Raw genomic sequence first — 17736 nt, 5'->3', positions numbered from 1 at the left:
TTTTGAGTTGGAGTGCAATTTATTCTGGATGTCAGTCTTGGCTCATCACAACCTCTGCTTCCCAAGTTCAAGTGATTCTCCTCCCTCAGCCTGCAGAGTAATTGGAATTACAAGGATGCATCACCACAACTGGCTACTTTTTTTTTTCCTTTTGTATTTTTAGCTGGGGTTTCTCCATGTTGATCAGGCTGGTTTCAAACTCCCAACCTCAGCTGATCCACCCACCTTGGCTTCCCAAAGTGCTGGGATTACAAGCGTGAGCCACTGCACCTGGCCTAAAATCTATTCTTTAGAAAAAAAGAATGTTTAAATTAATACAAACCTTTTTTTGGCGGGGAGGGGTATAGAGTCTTGCACTGTCTCCAGGCTGGAGTGCAGTGGCACCATCTCAGCTCACTGCAATTTCTGCCTCCTGGGTTCAAGTGATTCTCCTGCCTCAGCCTCCTGAGTTCCTGAGATTACAGGCATGGGTCACGACACCTGTTTAATTTCTGTATTTTTAGTGGAGAGGGGGGTTCACCATGTTGGCCAAGCTAGCCTTGAACTCCTGACCTCAGGTGAACTGCTCCCCTCATCCTCTCAAAGTGCTGAGATTACTGGTATGAGCCACCATTCCCGGCCTAAACTTCAATGATAGAAACTTTTCTTACATAAACACAATCACATTATGACATTATAAATGTAGTTATTTCTAATATTATCTAATGATGAATTTTCAATTTTTTTTATTTCCTGAAAAATAAAATATATTTTCACTGTCTTTTTGATCATATCAGAATCAAGAAAAAAATAATACATACAAAATGTTCTACTCTTGATATTTTTTCCATTCCATTAAAATTTTGAAGAAACGCAGTCAATTATTCTAGAGTATATGTCATTTCTGATTTTTACATGTCATTTCTAGAATTTACATGTCATTTCTAGATTTTTTTATGGGGTGTTTTAATTTGTTTCTCTGTCCCCTACAGTTGTTATTTAGCTATAAAGACTTGACTGTATTCAGCTTCAGAAGTTGTGGCAAGAATATTTTTTAGATAATTTTGGGTGTTTCTATCACATAACATGGGAGACATGTTTGTGTCAGTTCTAGTGATTCTACTCAAGAATAACTCGGGATAATATGAGGCCTGAAGCTTTCACAATCAGAGTTCCTTCATTAACAAAATGTCTACAAAACTACAGATAAAAAGTCAGTTAAAACACAAGATTTAGTCAGAAATAGCAAAGAGGCATATACTATAAATAAAATTTATAAAGCCTAACTACTCCAAACATCATTTGCTCGAGCCTCTCCAAAGACTTGGAAGTAGAATTGGGAAGTAAAAAAACACAAAGCTAAAGTTTAATGACCTGCATGGTAACTTGCTTTTTGTAGTAAAATTGATAAATGAATTTCAGTGATGACAATATAACCTCTTCACTATAATGCTTCCCATTAACATTCCACATTAACACAAAGATACCAGCCATCATGATTATTGCCTTACTTTAATATTGATCCAAAATATTAGTTAAATTTGATAATTTCTTCTCTATTTGTCTATAAAATTTCTAAGAACAGATAATGCTTAAAGCTAGTTGACTGTCTTGTAAATACAGTTACTTCAAGAAAGACAATAAAATATTTACTTATCTTTATTTTCAGACTAATGCGTTGATGCTTTAGCAAACTCAAATGATTTTATCAATTTCATTTGTTACTTTTTTCTTCTTTTTTAAAATATCTTTGTAAATTCACCTTCTATATTTAAAGAGCTTTAATCCACTGTTGTCGTTTTAAAAAAAATTAAACTGTCTTGTCAGTGGTCTACAGGATTTGATTAAAGCTGACTCTTGAGTTCTCTTATATGGCTCTGTTATTTTCTGGTAGCTTATCTTTTTCAGGCACTCTAGAATGTATGAAATTCTTCTTGTACATTTCCTGCTTCAAACACAGAACCAGCCATTTTCCTAAGCCAAATCTCAAGCCTTTTTAATTGGGTGAATTGTATTAAAGATAACAATCTCGGTATTGGGGCAGCTGTTACGCCATTTTAAAAAGTGTCATTCCCTGCTTCTTCATAGAAATTGCATTTCCAAATCTGTCACACTAGAACAAGTAAAATGACTGATTACCGTCTACTCTGATATCATTACATTATTACATGCAATTTGGATGTATTTTTTCTTTTAAATCTCACAGAACTTTCAGTTCTAACCAGATAAATAAGTCAATGTTTTCATCTTTAAAGAGAAGTGGATTAATACATAGTGTAATAGACACATGTTCTATTATTCAGCAACAAACAGAAAAGCATCTGCTGAGCTTACTAAATGTATATAAACATATGTGGTGATATATGCAAATTATGTGTTTGTGTGTCCCTAATATTTATACACAATTGATTCCATATTCATGGCTGAATAAATAGATATCATTATCATGGTTCGGCTGCAGGTTATTGTACCCTTATTTCTAATGACAAATCCTGTAACAAGAAAAAAATGAAGGATATTTCTGTCACATAAAGCCTGCAGCGTTTTTCCAAAAATCTTCCCCTCCAGGATTACATTGTTCTGTGCGCCAGCATTCAGTATTAAAGGTTTTCTCAGCTGTAAATTCAGAGAAAGATAAATTTTGCTTTCAGCTGATGAAAATTAAAAGGATTATCTTAGATAATCATCTCTGGAGTTGCATTCAGTATTCCAGACCCTTCACTTCATCCCCTGCCTATTATTCAAGAAAGAAAGCTGACTGACATGGAGGCTTGTGATGGCAGCCCTGGTGTAGTCTTACAGTTTCATAAACAGCAATTACTTCTACTTAGAATCTGTGGCATTGGACAGTGAGTGCCTGTCATGCCTGTCATCTAGCTTGCCTTAATTGGAAAAAATGATGGATCGATGGAAAGACAGGAGGCAGGAAGATGGACAGAAAGATGGAAAGCACCAAATAAAAACAGCAGTGCACAGATTAAAATATATGTTAAGCTTTGCAAACACTGCAAGCGTCCAGACAGCTTGAAAGATGCTTATGTTCAGTTTACAGATTTATGACCGGCTTTCTCCAATATTCATGAACACGGAGAGTATTTGCCTAAGGCGTGATACAGTGGCAAAGCATTAGAGCTGACAATAATTGCCTAATGCAATGAACAACATAATTATAAACTTTTGGTTGTTTTATCCAGTGAATTCAAGATACATCCACTACTCTTAAATGTATTCATCTAAAACAAGTCAGTTACCTACAAGATTTTTAATTATTTTTGTCTCTTAACTAATGCTATTTTATTCTTTTCCATTTGTTTGCAGCGTGTAAATTGCAGTTTTACTTAATTCAAAAGATTCTTGATTAATTGGCTGTCAATTCTATTGTGAGTGATATAGTTAATAAACCATAATTATAAATCCTTCACAGTCTTATTATTCAAAGTAAGGTGTAAACAAACTAAGTAACATAAAATTTCATATTCAACAACGACCATGGTGCTTTGCAGAAAAGTTTTCAGATAATATAAAAACAATTGATATCATTTTATTTATCTCCATATATTTTTACAGGGCAAGGGTAATGTTCTGTTGTTCTGTTGGCCAATTTCCTTGCAGATGTGAAAACATTATATTTTACTTAAAAAAATAAAAAAATTATTGATGACTATATGTCTCTTTCCAGGTAGATTACATTTTTCTCTTCTTGTTCACAACCAAACTTCTTGAATAATTTATCTACATATATATTTTGTTCAAACCATTGCACAAACACAATTCAGTCCAATACAATTTGATATTCTCTTTACACTGCTAAACCTGCTCTTTGGAGGGCTCCAACAAACCCTGTGTTGTGAAATCTAGAATAATTTCTGTTGACATTTTACTAGATGTAATTTTTATCAAATCATTCTCTTCCTTTGGTTTCTAGGTCACTGCAGGAACTCTAGGGCTTCCTTCTTCCTCCAATCTATGGGATAGTTGTAATAAATAATTTTACTTACTGGTACTGGGGATTTTTTTCTCTCTTTTTTTTCTATCTGTTTCTTAAAGCCTTGTTAGAAGTCTATCAATTTTATTTTTTTCCCCAAAAAACTTTTGTCTCTGTTAATTTCATGTACATTGAATATTTTCTATTTTATAGATTTCTATATTTCAACTCTTTATTTTTATTGCTTGAGAAAAGTTATGTATTGCAATTATTTTGGTTTAATATAGACAGTTCAACCATGTTAAAAGCAGGGAAAGTTTTACTTGGCTTTTCAAAAAATAATTACAATCTCTGATTTTAGTTTTAGTCCTCCCTGTACATATGAATTCAACCCTGGTGAATCTGCAGCTTGCAGACAGACTGAAAAGTACAATAAATGAAATAAAAACTTTACTAGAAAGATTCAAAAGTAGATTTAAGTAGGCATAATAAAAAATAAGTGGATTCAAAAGTAGATTTAAGTAGGCATAATAAAAAATAAGCAGAACAATACAAGTTATGGATACTGACAAACATATTAAAAAAATTAAAGAAAAGTGAATAGAGCCTAAGAGACTTGTGGAACACTATTAAGCAAACTTAGATGTGCAGTTTGGGAATCTCAAAAGGAGAAGAAAAAGGAAAGCAGATAGAGAGAATACCAGTACACTTTGGAGGTCTTTTGGGTTCTTTTTTAGATTACTCCATTAAAACAGGTATTGCAATAAAGCAAGTAACAGAAATAGTTTAGTTTCATAGTACTTATAAGAGTTATATTTAGCTAATACTATTGTCTACTGAGTGTGAAATAGCATTAATCTACAATACAATGTACATACCTGAGTTAAAAAGTAATTTAATGGTAAAAAATGTTAATGGTCATCTGAACCATCGTTGAGTTAATGGTAGAGGAATTTACCTCAATGTTGATAGCTGTTGACTCATCAAAGTGGTGATTGCTGAAAGTTGGGGTGGCTGTGGCAATTTCTTAAAGTAGGACAATAATAAACTGTTTTGCATTAATTCTTCTTTTCATTAAATATTTCCTTGTGGGATGCTATGCTATTTGATAGCATTTTATTCCCAGTAGAATTTCTTTCAAATCTAGAACCACTCAAATGCTACCATTCACTGCTTTATCAACTAAATTTACATAATATTCTAAAATTTTTGGTGTCATTTTATCAATGTTCATAGCATCTTCATGACGAGTAGATTTTCTCTCAAGGGAACAATTTATTTGGTCATCCATGAGAAGCTACACCTCATCTGTTCAAGTTTTTTTCATGAGATTATATCAATTAACTCACATCTTCAGGCTGCAGTTCTAATTCTACTTCTTCTAGTATTTCTACCACATTGGCCATTACTTCCTCCACTGAAGTCTTGAAGCCCTCAAAGTCATTCAGGACAGTTCAAACCCGCTTATTCCAAATTCATGTGAATATTTATATTTTGAGCTGTGCCCATGAATCATGAATGTTCGTAATGACATCTATTACAATGAATTATTTCAAAAAGGCCTTCAATTTATTTTAACTAAATCCATCAAAATAATTAGTCTTTATATCAGATACACTGTTATAAGATGTATTTCTGAAATATAAAGCCTTGAACATCAAAAATATTACTTGATTCATGAACTACAGAATTGGTGTTGTATAAGTAGGAATGGAAACAACATTAATCTCCTTGTACATTGCTACCTGAGCTATGTAGATGACTAGGTACATAGCTACTGTGCAGTATCAGTATTATTTGGGAAGGAATCCTTTTTTTTTCTTAGAAGTAGTTTATTTTTGTTTATGTAGCTGCCTTCATCAGTGATCTTAGTTAGATCATCTGGATAACTTGCTTCAGCTTCTCCAATAGCACTTTCTCCTTCATCTTTCAATTTTATGTTATAGAGATGGTTTCTGTCCATAAATTTCATGAACTAATCTTTGCTAGCTTCAGACTTTTTTTTTTTTTTTGCAGCTTCTTTACCTCAATAAATCTTCATAAAATTGAAGAGTGAGGGTCTTCCTCTGGATTAGGCTTTAGCTTAAGGAACTGTTATGGCTGGTTTGAATTTTCCATATAGACCACTTAAACATTCTCTATATTAGTAATATGGCTGTTTCAACTTCTTATCATTTGTTTGTCACTGGAGTAGCACACATAATTTCCTTCAAGAACCTTTTTGCATTCACAACCTGGCTAACTCTTTGGCACAACAGGCCTGGTTTTCAGCTTTTCTGAGCTTTCAACATGCCATTCTCGCTAAGCTTAATAATTTCTAACTTTTGATTTTAAGTGAGAAACATATGAATTTTTCTTTCACTTGAACACTCAGAAGCCATATTTGGGTTATAAAGTGACCTAATTTCCATTTTGCTGTGTGTTTCAGGGAATAGAGAGGTCAAAGAAGAGGGAAAAAATGGAAAAACAACCAGACTGTGGAGCAGTTACAACACATAGACTATTTATTGATTAAGTTTGCCATCTTATGTTGACACAGTTTATGAGTTTATGGCACTCCAAAACAATTACAATAGTAATAACAAATATCACAGATCATGGATTATGATTAGAGATACAATAGTAATGAAAATGTTTGAAATATTATGAGGATTAACAACATAATACACAGAGATATAGATGACGATTACAGATACAATAACAATAAAAATGTTTGAAATATTATGAGAATTAACAAAATTATGCACAGAGATTTGATACAAACACATGCTGCTAGAAACTTGAAAAATTATTCCAATAAAAATATCTCAACAGAAGATTACTACAAACCATCAATTTGTAAAAAAAAAAAAAAAAATACAGTATCTAGAAAGCATAATAAAGCTAAGTACAATTCAATTAAGAATGCCTGCATTCAATTAAATTATGTCTAAAACTTTTCCATTTTTATTAAAAGCATTATAATATTATAATCCAAAAGCTCAATGATGTACAAATAAGATGAACTGAAAGAGAAAGACATGGATAAACATTATAATCAAACTTTCAAACGTCAAAGACAAATAGAGAGTTTGACGGCAGCAGGAGAAAAATAACACATTATTTACAGGAGAATTTCAACAAGATTATTGAAGATTTCTCCTCAGAAACTTTAGTGCCCGGAAAGTAGTGGGCTGATATATTTAAAGTACTAAAATAAACAATAACAACAAAAATACAAAAACTATAACAGCACAAAACTGTCAACCCAGAATTCTATCCAGCAAAATTGTTCTTCAAAATGAAGGGAGAAAGACAGACATTTTTAGATAAACAACACCTTAGGGAGTTTATAACCACTAAATCTGCACTGTAAGAAATGGTCATGGGAGTCCTTCATGTTGACATAAAAGAACACTAGACTGCAACTTTAAGTCATATGAAGAAATAAAGAATACTAACAGCATTATTATTTTCAAATATGAGAAAATCCTATATTGTTTTGGTTATTCATGTCCTCTAAATAGACAACTCTATTAACAAACATATAATGAAATAAGATATTCTGTCATGATCTGTCCAGTCATTGAAATAAATACACAGTCTAGTTTTTTGCTCTTCATGGAAACCTGAATCTACATGGCTCAGTACGTGAAAGTCTAAAATGGGGTCCGGACATGTACATACCCTTTTGTTTTATGAGAGATCATCCGAGAAGAGGACAGGATAAATAAAAAGTACTTGTTCTCCCATGACAGTGGACCAAAAAGATGCCAGATTTGTGGGACAACTGTGGATACACCTGGAAAATAAACTTGTGTAGAATTTTTTTACAACTCTCTGGGTTTCCTAGAAGCAATAAATGGAGGAAAACATATATTATTTAATTTGTTTGGTTTTGTAACAGGAAATCTAATTTAAACTTGGTAAAACAATGAGAAAATTTCTTCTCTCACAGAACTGGAAACAGAGTAGGTTTCTAAACTCATTGAAGAGATGGTGATGAGGCCATCACAGTCATTAGTTTTATCTGTCTCTTGACTCTTCTGTCCTCAAGCCTGTCTTTATACAGTTGCTCTCAGCGTTCCCAGGGGACTGCTAGTAGCAATCAGGATTCTAGGTTTACTCATATTCCTAAGGGCCCTTACTAAAGAGCAATGAAATTTCCCAGAAGCTCTCAGCAGACTTCTCAAATCATGTAACTGAATAAATCCCACGTCTATTTTCCAATCAATCACAGACAAATGAAAAGATAAATACTGTGATTGATTTTGACTAAAGAGCTAACTTAATTTCTACTAAGTTATATAAACTGCACAGAAAGGGGTATATATTTAGAAAAAATAGTTCATTTCTACTAAGAAAATAGAAGAAGGAATATGAAAGGTGGCTGGCGGAGCAACTATCAAAATCCAATGTTAGAAGCTTTTTGGTTTTCTAAGAACTTATTTAATATTTATCTATCTATCTACCTGTATGTGGTTGTGGAATAAGTACTTCAGTATCTCTCTCTCTCTCTCTCTCTCTCTCTCTCTCTCTCTCTCTCTCTTATATGTGTGTGTGTGTATATATATATATATATACACACACACAGTTTGATGATACAATTCTTTTAAAATTGGTTGTCTAGTCTACTTGTTTTCAATCAAGTCTATAACTAAAAATACACAATCAGAAATTGTTTGGGGCTATGAACCTGAAAGGTCCTGGTTTATCATGACAATTGCAGTGCTCTGTTTGGGTCATAAGACCTTAATTTAACACTTTGTTTCTCTCTTGATCTTATGTAGCAGGTGATTTTACCAATTGCCTCTGGCAGTAACACACTTCCTTTTTAGATAGCTATATTCTGGTTGTCCCCTTTTTCAGTTACACAACATTCTACAGGAGGTCCTTGGGAGATGTTTGCGGATGAGCATTTTTTTTGCTCCAATCTTATTTTATCCAAATTCCCAAACTTTTATATGGCTCTTGCAAGCTTTTCCAAATCCTCCAGCTCCTGGTGACTAAACTTTACATTTGCTTTACTATAATCCATAGGCAAAGACAGCTTATCTTAAGATAAACATATTTTTTCTCTCCCAGATTTCAAATGAGACACACACAGACCACAGTTTTCTTCACATTTAAAAATGTCATATAATGTCATAGAAAAGATTCAAATTGGTCCAATGTTCTATTTTTCCTGCTAAGATTCCTAATGATTCATCTATTGTCAGAAGCTGATATGTCTCAGTGTAAAATGGGTCATAGTTAAAACAACAACAACAACAAAATTATCGAATATTAGTATTCCTTCATTCCTATGACAGAAAAAGGGGAACCTTATTGTTTGACATCTATTTTAGTCCAGATTTATATTCTAGAATGTTATTTTCACTTTTCCATTTCTGATACAAACATCTGACTTATTAGGATGGTGACTCAAGAAACCCTGGCTCAAATCGCCTAAACATGATGATGGTGGCTGTGTAAAAGAATAGGGAAAGTCTAGGAGAAAGGCTGTCTTCTGAAGTGTCAGTTCAGAAGCTTGCTAACATTACAAAGGGTCAAGTGTCACTAGCTCCAAGCTCTGCTGGCCACAGTATTGTCATTAGCCTAAAATTAGCTCTATACATAGATGCAGAGTTACTGCTAAAAATGATTTGGATTACTTGCTTTCGCCTTCACATTAATGGTAGAACAAAAAATGTACCTGCAAAGCATTGCTGAATACAAAGAAAGAGATTTTCCAAAAGCAAATTTCTTCATGGTTTTGCATATTCTGAATTTTATTATATTCTTATTCTCCCACCCCCGCAAAAAAAATAATCACTAACAAATAGAATAACTTAGTTTAACCATGATTTCCAATGAAGAATGCACAGTTTCCAGTTTGTCACACATAAGCCTGTGGGATACCCATATTGCCTATGGAAAAGTTATACTTAATCAAAATTGAAGTTATTTGAAGTAAAAAGAAGGAATACTATGGTTAAATCAGACAACTGTATTTAATGTAGGAATGCTAGGAAGTTATTGGATTTCTTGATAAAATAATTTAGGAAGGCTCAGGGCATAAAGAATGATTGAATTCCTGAAAATATAACTTACCAGTATTACCTATTGAGGGAGTCCAGGATTCAGAGACTCCATATATAGTTTTTTTTTATGATTATAAGAATTGAAATTTTAAGCATATATAAATATATTTTTCTCTGAAAAAGTGTGTTGCATTTTCTCTTTCATCATTTCATTATATTTTGTATTAAACTTAAAATATTTATAAATGATAAAAACACACCTTTTGAAAAATATTGTTTCTATTATAAAGTTGAATTGAGTAGGTTTCTAAAGGGATGCAGTCTATAATACAGCTAGAGAAGAGATAAAATGCAATCAATGTAAGGGTTAATATACTGCTGAGATTGCAAGAAAATAAGGTAAGGGACCAAGTGGCCCTGCCAAAGAAATAGAAATGACAACAAAAACAGCCAAAGGAGACTCATAATCCAAGAAGTTATGTTAAGGAAGAAAGTTGATTTTGTTTTCTAGGTAAATTCATTATCAGTTTAGGAAAGATCAGGTAAATTACAAACTTCTGTTAAGTTTTGGAACTAAATCTGAGACACAAATTAAGTATAGACCCTCATTGGGAGCCAAATGCTCACTAAAACAAGAATCAAAAAATATACCAATCAACAAGAAGAGGTTACAAGAAAATCATTATTTTCTGCTATGGCCATTGGTTAATAGTAACATATCCTGTTATAGATCACACTGGGACCTGAAGTTCAAATTAGCAGTAGATATTTAATAATAAAATCATGTATTTATGAACAAAAGCAAAGTTTAAGATAGTTTCCCAAGTTAGCAATGTTCCTTGTAACTTTGCAGGTGCAATTGAAACTCATTTTAAAGGAAATTGTTCTCTGTTCAGGCCCTCAGGATTTCAGCAGAGTGAATTGAAAAAGAAAAAAGGGAAAATGACCTCAGGTCAAAAATGGGCTACTGTAGATAAAAAGAAGTCAAACATAAGTAAAAGTCAGCCGAAAAAATGTAGGAACTAATATACATATCCTGTCCATCAATAAATTCAATTTTTTTTGAATTATCAGTTCCAAAATATAGAGAAATTATTTCAAATAATTTTAAATCAAAAGGTAAAAACCTAGAAAATTCTTTACCTGTTTGCAAATATTCAACACAGTTTTTGGATACTAGAAAAATAAATGTTAAAATTACAATTACAATAAGTACATTAAATGTAAAATTTAATTTAGCTAAAGAGACAATTAATGAATTATTTGTTATTTATTCCAAACTGACTCCGTTATAAGGACACAGAAGAAAAAGCAACAGAAAATATCTAAGGGAAGCATGTCGATTTAAAACACTGATTTAGTCGTATTAGTATAAGCAAACTAAGTATGATCAGGGATTAAAAATATTGCTAACTGATAAAATGTTTAATTATTAAGACAATCTAATCACTCTCATTTTACAATTTCCATAAAGGTAGCCAAACAATCATCACTAGGAAAACATAAGAATTCACAAATTAGAACATTTTCTTACACTTATTTCCCTTAAGTTTGGATCATAGATTAACAAGGAGAGATACTGGCATGTGTGTGCACGTGTGTATGTGTGTATTTGTATTGTACTAGCTCTTTGAAATGGAAATTGGAATTTTGAGTCTAAGACTGACCTACAGTAAATGAGTGGAGGTATAAGAATGCCCATGACATTGTATTAGAGAATATATAAGAAAATTTAGGAATGCTGTAATGTGACAGTGAACAGTCCATGTTCAAACACCTAATTTAAACGTAAAAAAATGCACTGGAAATGACAATAAATATCTACTGTGAGATGGCTTAGCAGTGGTTGACATCTTTAAGCCAAGGTCAAAAAAGAAGTATATGCTCTTGGATTTGTTCTTTCAAATATCAATGGAAACGATAGAACCACAAATTGAGGCCAAATGGTGAACTTAATACCTAGAAGCAGAAGAAATATAATTCTAAAATTAGAGTGCCTTTGTTAATAGAGCTCTTTGGTGGTAAACCAGGCAATGTATGGAGTTGAGAGAAACAGAAAAACGTCTTGTGTGTTCCATGTTTTAATTAACAGAAAAAGAAAATGAGTAGGCAAGTGAAAGCAGACATCAGACATTTTAGTAGAAAACCATAGCTAGTGTCTACATCTGAACCAATTCACTGAAAGTTTATTAATTGAAAGGGAAGAAGGATTACCTTGAAGAGAGAACTTGAAACCTCATAAGATATATGCTTAGTAAAATAGTCTGTCGATTCTTCCTCAAAAGAGTCTGCAGTTAATTGTCAGGGCAACTTCACAAAGTAATTATTATTCAGACTCTTCAAGAACTTTTTGACAGAAGTATCAAAAACATCTACTAAGAACGATACCTTGTCAGGTGGCTCACATGAGACATATGGAGGTCAGATAGTAAGTTCAGTTCTCGATCAAGCCAAACTCACAGTGTGCTCTATGGGATCATAATGAACCCCGGCGATATTTCTTCGTTTACTAAAGTTACTGAACATATAAGTGGAATAAACATGTTCAGTGACAGAAGGTCCCCTGGCTTGATTTCCAGACTTATAGGGTAAGTGCTGTTACTATAGGATGACCAAATTAAGCAAAACTGAAACCGTTCTCCACTGAAACAAGCTTGAAATCAAAACCAGTATTGCATTTCTGGAAATATAGAAGAGACGAGTTTTACTGTGAAAGATATGAAAACTTTGGTAGTGGTGTATCCCTGCGGCATATCTCATTGAATTTTCTTTTTTTCCTTTTTTTTTTTTTTTTTTTTTTGAGATGGAGTCTCATTCTATTGCCCAGACTTGAGTGTAATGGTGCGATCTTGGCTCACTGCAACGTCCGCCTCCCAGTGATTTTCCTGCCTCAGCCTCCCAAGTAGCTGGGATTACAGGCATCCAGCACCACGCCAAACTAATCTTTGTATTTTTAGTAGAGATATGGTTTCACCATGCTGGCCAGGCTGGTCTTGAACTCCCAGCCTCAAGTGATCCACCTTTGCCTTCCAAAGTGCTGGGATTCCAGGCATTAGTTACCACGCCCGGCCTCCATTCAATTCTTTTAGATGGCTTTAGCAGGTCCATGATGGACAATGACAGACAAATATGAACACTTTCATGCTTAACCAGGCAGTAGCTTGGTTTTGAAACTGCTATTCCTACGTGTAAAACCTTAACTTAAAAAGTTTATTATAGTCATTGTCATTGTGACATTGGGAATGCATTATTTGGTTTCATTATTGAGAGGTTAATAGGTGCAGCAAATTACCATGGCTATGTGTATGTATGCCTATGTAACAAACAAAGCCACCATGGCTATGTATGTGTATTCCTATGTAACAAACCTGCACAATCTGCACATGTATCCCTCAGAACTTAAAGAATAATTTAAAGAAAAGAAACATACACACACACAGAAAGAGAGAGAGAGAGAGAGAGAGAGAGAGAGAGAGAGACTATATTTGTTTTCATATGGTTATATGGCAAGAACAACAATCCACCTTACTGGTTTTATTTCATGTTTACATCAATATTCTCATGTTCTGCGTAATAGTTTATAGAGGAACATTCATGACCTTGACAATTAACAGCAAATACCAGTAATTTATTATAGTGATGACTTCAAATTAAATAAATCTGTGAAACTGAAAATGTCAGGTTCTCTAGATGCCATATAAAACACATGTATAATCCCAATAAAGTTCTTGTGCCATTTTATATATCCTACATGGACACTTTTTATCTAACCATCAAGGACATGCTGGTGTAAATCCTTTAAGATAAAGTGCAAGTTCCTGCTCCTTGTACCTCCAGTCACTGTGAATGAAATTTCTACTATAGTAGACAACTCTAGATTTTGAAACAATATTGGCTGCACTTAAAATACAGCTCCAACTTATTTAATGATTTACCTGGAGTGTTGCCTAGCTCAAATAATGTCCAGAGGAAAATAAGCCTCTGCTACGGCTCCAGGATATGGTAAAATTATTCTTTCTTGTATTGTATAATATAGCATATTTAGTAATATACCATGATATGTATATAATTGTCAAGGCCTATTGAGAATTACACAGATTTTTAGAGTTTGGCGGAAAGTATATGCATTCTGTGGCAGAGAACTACTCTCTATTTGCCTATAGCATCTGTGATGCTACCAGGCCCTAGACATGAATGACTTTCTAACCAGGATCGTAAATTATTGCTGAGATCTAAAGCTGCTCGTCATGAACTGAGTTTTATCTCATCAGCCATGTTATTAAGTCATATTTGTACAAGGGCAATTCATCATTTAACTCAGATTTAAATAGGACCAGAAAGTCCAAGTAAATTACAGGAACAGATTCCCATAACAACTACCTCTGCCACACTGTTACCTAACTGTAATCGATACCTAGAGCTTTATGAATGCTCTCTTAATGCCAATTTACAGAAAAAGAAGAAACTTGAGTCTCATTCACAAATGAGTCTTCACGATGTGTGTATATTAATTAGATGATTAATGCAGACACATAATAGCCCCTTTTATGAATGACCCAGAAATATAATAGTTAAAAAAAAACCTCATGATGAGGAGAGCTATAAGGAACACACTTTCTATCTGCTTTGTATGGATTACAGGTAGTCTAGGATTTTCATTTACATTACTTTCTGTATTATGAATTATTTCAAGGCCATTTCATTAGGGTCTGGACTACATTTATAAGTTTTGGAGAATAAATTTATTACATACCTGTGAGAGAGGTATGAACTATGAAGTGTTTTTTATTCACAATAATGTCTCCCAGAAAACATCTTCTGCAGAATCCCCTGTTAGGATCACCCATATTTGAATGTCAAAAATCTCTCTATCAAGTCTCTTACAAGTCCCATGGGTGGAGGGACCATGTTGGGAGGGATGGAGAATATTTAGATTCAAAAATATAAAATTTTCCCCAGTAAGCCTGATTTGATTACTGCCATTGTTTAATTTCTAACATGATAACAGAGACAGATACTGGATCTCAAAATGGCAATTCTTATGGAACCAGCTGGTCACCTGAAAAAGAGCAGTTAAATTAGATTAGTTCCAACACAGAAAAAGCAGTAATTTGTTCTTAACAGAGTTGTTATCTACTCCAGATATGGGTTTACCCTGTTCACAGTATCTTCATCAGCACCAAAGTTTATTGCCTTCAAATGCCCACTGTTTCAATGTGGCTTTGTACAACTATTGACTGAGACCAATGTGCAGCACTGAACTCATCTCCACGGAGCTTCATATGAACGCTATGTCTTGAAAACAGTTACCCTGATGGAACATTAGAATGAGTATTAAACCTCAGCTAAGTTACAAGTTCTTGGAAAGTACTTTCAGTTTATGGTACACTCTTTTTGAACCTGGTATACACCTTGAGCAACAACAACAAAAATGCCCAACATACAAAACTAATTACTGTAGCTACAATACATGTCTCTGGAAGTCAAGGGAGTTGGGAAAATATAGAAATTATGTCTATCAGCATCACACTCAGAGATCCATTTCTGAACATTTTATTCATTTCCTCCAATATTCATTAGTCTGGGTTATGATTTCTGGTTCCCTCAAACCAAAAATGAGAAACATTTCTGCTAAGGGACATAATAAGATATTCTACTAAATTGGAAGTTGTGCTACAAATTAGGGACTTCGATTACCTAATGTCAACTGTCCCATAGGCCAAAAAGGAGTTGTCATATTGGCTAAGGTAATCAATACAAAGTGTATGACTGTAATTTGGAGATTATTGAAACATATATATGATAATGACTGTCCAAGATGCAACTAAACCATCTGACTCCTTGGGAAAAATGATCTTGATCACTCTACCAAACAAAACAGACCAGCCAAAGCGATAGCTAATGATGAGCCTTTTAATGACTACGTTTCCTAGGTAATGACACTTTACCAACTATGTGAGGAAGACTCTGATTTATTACGCTTGTATTTCCCTTCTCAGTGATGAAGTAGAAGTGACTTTATTATCACAAGAAAAATATAGGTAGTATACAACCAATATAAAATGAGAGGTTACAAAGGTACCCAAATGGCACAAGAAATAGATTGAATTGGGAAAAGTTGTGCATGTCTGTGTAACTTCTATTCCTCTGAATGCCTTCTTTTAAATTTTTCTTTGGGAGCCTACTGTGATACAATCTTCTCTTCAGTCCTGGACTTGAACAAAATACTATGCTACTGGGCGACTGATAATTCTTCCTGATTAGATGGACAGTACAACCATTAAGTCTGGTGTTGCTGCATCCCTGAACACTTAATGGTGATGGGTCAAAAAGAAGAAAAGGGAGGACGTGGAGCATATAGTTTCATTCTCAGTTCTCTATCCCGTGGACAATTCTGAGATTGGTAGATCCTCATGCCTAACCTAGCAGACATCTACAAAGGAATTTGCTAGATTTAAAAAATGAATTATTGCTATAAACATTTTCTTGCCTCATTTATTAGGTTTTCACACATCTTTACCACCCTTTATGTGTGCCCTTTAAATTCAAGCTCAGCATTGTAATCTTTGTCTTAGGCTTCAAAAGCAAACGATATTCTTTTCTTTCGAGAAGTCTAATAAAATAGAAATACATCTCATGTAACCAATCAAGAAGTTTACAGCACATATGAAAAGTGTTACCACTAAAAGGAAGACACCTGCTTAGTCAGAGTTTTCCAAAGAAAGAGAATCCACAAGATGTTTGTGTGTGTGTATATATATATGTGTGTGTATATATATGTGTGTGTGTGTGTGTGTGTGTGTGTATGTGTGTGTATATATATATACGCACACACACACACACATATATATTATATATATATACACATATATTATATATATATGTGTGTATATATATATATATATATATATATACACACACACACACATATGGATATTTATTTTAAGGAATTGGCTCATGCAATTGTGCAGGCTGGCAAGTCCAAAGCCTGTATGGTGGGTCAGCAGGCTGGAGTTGTTGGGGAGAGGCAATGAAGGCCATCTGCTGCATAATTCCCTCTTGTTCATGGAAGGTGATTCTTTTGTTCTATTCAGGCTTTCAACTGATGGGGCCTGCCTGCATTATGGAAGGCAATCTACTTTACCCATTCCACCAATGAAAATGTCAGTCTCCCTTAAAAACACCCTCACAGAAGCATCCAGAATAGTGTCTGGGCACATATCTGACCACCGTGGCAAAGCCTAAATGACATATAAAATTAACCACCACAACATTCTAAAGTTATGACCGTATTTAAAATTCTTTTAAAAATTAATTTAACAGTGGTCTTAGTACACATAAAGCTATGAAGTTTATGCCAAAAAATGTAGAAACTTTGACAACATGGAAAATTTACTAGAAAATAACAATGAACAAAACTGACTCAAAATAATTAGAAATACTGAATTATATTGAACTATCAAATAAATTGAAGAAGCTGTAAAATCTCTTAAAAATAAAATACTGTTAACAGATGGCTTTAGATGGGCTTTTACTAAACTTTCCAGGAAGAGATATTTCTATCTTATTTTACCTTTATACAAAAAAGGTATATTATTCCACAATTTGCACAAGACATCGCTTTAATATTAAAATAACACAAAGGCAGAAGTAGGAAGGATGTTTATGTCCATAACTCACTTACTAACAAAAATATAAAATTGCAAATTAAATTTTAGCAAATTGAAACAAGAAAAGTTTTAGAAAATAATGCACTTGAATGAAAAAATATGTTGTTCTCAAATTTGGTTTATGTCAAGATGATAGATGGGTAAGCACACAGATTGTAAG

Source organism: Cebus imitator, unplaced genomic scaffold (genome assembly GCF_001604975.1).
Source record: "Cebus imitator isolate Cc_AM_T3 unplaced genomic scaffold, Cebus_imitator-1.0 Scaffold44, whole genome shotgun sequence".
Taxonomy (NCBI): Eukaryota; Metazoa; Chordata; class Mammalia; order Primates; family Cebidae; genus Cebus; species Cebus imitator.
This window is presented reverse-complemented; position numbering follows the sequence as displayed.